Source organism: Ovis canadensis, chromosome 15 (assembly GCF_042477335.2).
Source record: "Ovis canadensis isolate MfBH-ARS-UI-01 breed Bighorn chromosome 15, ARS-UI_OviCan_v2, whole genome shotgun sequence".
NCBI lineage: Eukaryota > Metazoa > Chordata > Mammalia > Artiodactyla > Bovidae > Ovis > Ovis canadensis.
The window spans coordinates 57,212,317-57,217,813 of record NC_091259.1 but is presented as its reverse complement, the minus strand read 5'-3'; the positions used below and the strand labels follow the sequence as shown (position 1 = coordinate 57,217,813).

General features: G+C 36.5%; 1 pseudogene; it reads right to left on the bottom strand.

Moving 5' to 3' along the window:
* Positions 1–3,437: 3,437 nt before the first annotated feature.
* LOC138420169 (olfactory receptor 51A7-like) lies at positions 3,438–4,460 on the bottom strand (annotated as a pseudogene).
* Between the last annotated feature and the right edge of the window lie 1,037 nt (positions 4,461–5,497).

Sequence of the window (5,497 nt, the reverse complement as noted above, 5' to 3'; positions counted from 1 at the left end):
AATATATAAAGAATTCCTACAGATGAATAAGGAAAAGAGCATTAAAAATAGGCAGTGTACTTGAACTGGCACTTCCAATTTGCATTTAGAAAAATGCAAATTAATATTAAATGAGATACTATGATATACATACTAGAATAACTAACATTAAAAGAATTGAGAATCACAAATTTTGGTAAAAATATGAAACAACTGACACTCTAATACTTTACTGGTGACCGTATAATTTGATACAAATTATTTGACAACAAAGAGTTTGGCATTATCTACCATAGCTAAATAAATATACAACTCAGTGGTGTAAAAACTGCATTTCTAAAGAAATTATTAAAGGATCCTTACTAAAACTTTATAGCCACAATTTGGACATAACTTTAATATTCATCAATAGGAGAAATGCTTGAAAACAATTTTGCATTCTGCTTTAATTGGCCTGTGATGTTATACTATGATCCAGCTTTTAAAAGCTTCCCATGTGATTCTTGTGCCTTGCCAAGATTGAGAAGAGGGCTTTCAGTAGCTCCTGTATATGTGCCATGAGTTAAGATGACATATACTTGGGTGCCTGTCTCTATATTTAAGCATAGCCTGAAAATGACTTTATTTCCATAATGATTCAAAAATTATTACTAATACATTGGTTTGTAATCAGTGGCTTAATGATGGCTGCGTTTTCTAAGACCTAAAATAAAATCCCTACAGGCTACTGCATGATTTAATTTCCTATGTATCTTTTACTAATCATTTTCCTTAAGTAAAGGTCTTGACATTATTTCTCACTGGTATCAGTCTGCCATATTTGGCAGTTTTAGTAGACAATTATTGGGTTTTCTTGGTCTATTTTAATTTATTTATTTTTGTCTGGTTTATTCCTATCTAACATTTCACCAACTTTTCTGGAAATAGAATTTCCTTATTTTGTATATTGAAGGTGAAGGTGAAGTCGCTCAGTCGTGTCCGACTCTTTGCGACCCCGTGGACTGTAGCCTACCAGCTTCTCCGTCCATGGGATTCTTCAGGCAAAAATGCTGGAGTGGGTTACCATTTCCTTCTCCAGGCGATCTTTCCAACCCAGGGATTGAACCCGGGTCTCCCGCATTGGAGGCAGACACTTTAACCTCTGAGCACTGGTAAACAATCCTCCTGCAATGTGGGAGACCTGGGTTCAGTCCCTGGGATGGGAAGATCCCCTGGAGAAGGGAAAGGCTACCCACTCCAGTATTCTGGCCTGGAGAATTCCATGGACTATACAGTCTGAGTTGGACATGACTGAGAGACTCATTCACTTGTTTCATTTTATATATTACTTATATATAAACTTACTTTATATGCTAAATCACAATGATTGAAATGGGGGATAGAGATTTGTACATGGCCAATTTTCCAAATCACATTAAATTTATATTCACTATATGGGTATAGTGATCAGTTCTGCTTCAGGATATTAACAAAGTTACATTCAATATTTTCCCTAGATCTCTAAATGGAGCTGATAGTGAAAGTTCTCTTTCCTCTGTTAAGTGAAGTGAAAGTCACTCAGTTGGGTCTGACTCTTTGTGACCCCATAGACTATAAAGTCCATAAAATTCTCCAGGCCAGAATACTGGAGTGGGTAGCCTTTCCCTTCACCAGGGGATCTTCCCAACCCAGGGATTGAATCCTGGTCTCCCACATTGCTGGCAGATTCTTTACCAGCTGAGCCACAAGGGAAGCCCAAGAATACTGGAGTGAGTAGCCTATCCCTTCTCCAGCAGATCTTCCCAACCCAGAATCTAACCAGGGTCTCCTGCACTATAGGCAGATTCTTTACTAGCTCAGCTATCAGGAAAGCCCAGTTAAACAAGGAGTAAAAAGTGTCCCTATTGCCTATTTATCCAATTTTTGTCTACTTAGCACACCGTGTGGGTTAGCTCCATCCAGAACACTGATAGAAGTAGGAAGACAGGAAGAAGAGAATGAGAGTTTAATGATGCTGATGGCCTTTTCCCGCACTTAGTTATGCTAAGGCTCCCCAGGTTCCTACAAATTTCACATCTGTGAGCCATTGTAATATCTTACCTAAAGAAAATTTTATTAAGATAAGATTGTATTTGTTGTCACTTGCAATAGAGTATATGTCTCATTTACTAAAGCAGGCTTTTTTTTCAGTGTGAATTAATGATATTAGTTCTGATTACAAGCAGATTTAAATTCATTTAGGAACTTTCAGTGAGGATCTGTTTAGATCCTATATATACATGGTATTATTTCATTTTAAAATAATGTCCAAGTGCTATTTTCACTTGCTTTTATTTTCTTTTATGCCCCAAGAAATTGATTTGTAGAACAAGCGAGCTCTACATTAATGGGATTTCTCAGACATAGTTTACTTGATTCTTTGGCTTTACAATTATGTATTTTATTCATGTCTTTAAAACTGATTAAAATAATGAGGTTTTTAAATCCAACAAATAACTGGTATGTAATGGGTACTGACAAAGACAAAGATTAAAATCTGCTTCTTAAGTCACTTGCACATTGATTTAGCTGATTTAGGATACAATTAAAAAATAATACTGCTTAAAAATAACAAATAGCATTGCACATACTTGGATAAAGAATACATAACCCAATGTACATTTAAAGGAGATAATTTATGCTGCTGCTGCTGCTAAGTCACTTCAGTCGTGTCCAACTCTGTGTGACCCCAGAGATGGCAGCCCACCAGGCGCCCCCATCCCTGGGATTCTCTGGGCAAGAACACTGGAGTGGGTTGTCATTTCCCTCTCCAATGCATGAAAGTGTAAAGTGAAAGTGAAGTCGTTCAGTCGTGTCCGACTCCTAGTGACCCCATGGACTGCAGCTTACCAGGCTCCTATTGCAAACAATTGAAAATATAAATAAATATTTGCTTATCTATTATTTTTTTGCATTTCATTTAAATTATTTTATGTATATAAGCCTTTTATCTCCAAACGCATTTCATAGTACTTTAGGAAAGGGGAATTTTTAATAGTTTATTTGAATTGCTAATGACTAGCATGCATACACATACAAGTAAGAGATGTTTTGTTTGTGTGGGGATATGTAGTTAATCTCATAGCACACTTCAGATACTGCTAACCATGCTTGAGTTCATTAGAGCCATAATTGGCTTCTTTTTTATTCTGCAAAGGAACATATTATTTTACTGTTTTTGCCTTTTTGTTTAGAATAATACTTTAAAAACCTATTTAGTCTTAATTGAGACTATGTTGCTGTGGTTAAGGTTGATATACAGTTGGATGCCTGTAGAGATAAAAACCAGAGAAGAGGTGGAAAACTTAGCTATAAAAAGATTATAATTCCAAACCTAACTCCTAAAACATCTAATATAGATTGTTTGTTAATGCTTAAAGAAACAGCTTGATATTTGATGGGCCCACTAAGTATGTACCATGTATCCTTGTATTCAGTTTCTATTCTTTCATTACCATCTTCAGATTTCTACAGCTGCTCAGGAATTGCCAAGTAGGGGAGCTTCCACTGCAGCTGTAATTGCCCATCAACTTTGTTTCACATAATTTTACCAGGATTCGATTTCTAATCTGCTGACTTTTTACAGAGTACATGAAGGGATTCATTAGAGGGGGAACCAGAAGGAAGATACCAGCTATGGTGACCCTAATAACTGGAGAAGCATTTTTGGCAAAGTGGTGAAGGGCAGCCAAGGTGACAGTAGGCACCTAGAAGACAAGCACAGCACAGATGTGGGAGATGCAAGTGTTGAGGACCTTGAGACTGCCTTTGTGTGAGGTGATGCTCAGAACATCTTTTAGGATTAGCATGTAAGATGCAGAAATGCACAACAAATATAATAAAGAAGTAAGAGCCATAAACAATCTGAGGTGATATTGACCCTGTTCTCAGTACAGGTCAGTTTCATAACACCCTGGTGGACACAGTAGGAGTGGGATAGAAGGCTTTTCTTACGAATTTCAGCCTCTTTACAATAAAGGGGGAAACAACGACAAACAGAAGCATAATGCTGTGAATACAAGGCCAACTTTAATGACTCTGGCACTGGTCAGAATTGAGAAGTATCTCAGAGGGTTGTGGATGGCCATAAGGTGATCTATGGACATAATAAAAAGAACTGATGACTCCATAGCTGAGAATCTATGAATGAAAAACTCTTGGGCAAAACAGGCATCAGGGGAAGTTCCAGTGGCATTGAACAAGAAGATTCTCAGCATGGTAGGAGGAGAGGAGATGGATAATCCTAAATCAGAGAAGGCCAACAAGGAGAGGAAATAATACATGGGCTCATGCAGAGAGGTCTCTGTTTTTATTAGAAAGAGGATGGTACAGCTCCCCAGGATAGAAACAAGGTGTATAAGGCAGATGGGGACAGAGACCCAAATGTGCACATGCTCCATCCCGGGGATCCCAATCAGGAAGAAGGCAGAGATTTCCCCTTCAGAAATGTTAAAGATGGACATTGCAGGAGTATAAAGGAATCACAATGTGGTTCTTGCAAAGGCCTTCCTGCAATGGAAGAAATAGATTAGTTCAAATGTACATGCTTCCGTCAACTGTTTGGTACAAATCTTGGGACTTCAGCTATTTTCCTGTAATTTACAGTATGAAGATAATATTTCATAATATGTAAATAGAAATAGTATCAGGACACATACATATAAGTAGGATATCAAGAGAAATATAAACAAGTAACCACCAACAGTTAGCTATAATCTTTTTCCCCCTTAGATTTAGCATACATAAAAGAAGCAGTAAATTTCACAAGGTCTATTTCCTATATCGTTGTTTTTTAGATAGTGATGGCCTTTAGCTGGAACAATGTATGGATAAATATAGGATCGTAGAGGGCATGACTTACCACAATTGCATTGCATTTGTAGTTGCTTAAAATATTTAACTTTAAGAAACAGTATTCTTTAAAAAAAAATAGGGCTAGGACAACTGGATATCCACACCCCAAATAATGACATTAGACCCCTATTTCACACTCTATACAAAAATTCTCTTAAAATATATCATAGACACAAGTTCAAGAGCTAAAGCATTAAAGGTATTAGAAGGAAACATAGATAATGAATTTTTGTGACCTGGGATTAAACAATGTATATGACATCAAAGGCACAAACAGAAAGCTAAATATGAAATTCATTACATAAATATGCACATATGTAAAAAACAATTCATCAACATTAAGAAATATTCAAATGACATCAACAAGAAAGTGAGAAAAACAACCCACAGAATAAAAATGTTTGCAAATAATATATCTGGACTTGTATACAAAATATATGAATGACTATTACAACTCTACAATGAAGATAAGAAGATCCTTTAACATCATTAGTCATTAGGAAAATGCAAGTCAAAATCAAATCAGATAGCGATTCATGTACACAGATGAACTAAAATAAGAAAGACAATTTTAACTGCTGACAAGAATGTGGAGAAAGTTAAAAGTGTTGTTGGCTGCTTAGTCATGTCTGACTCTTTGCAACCC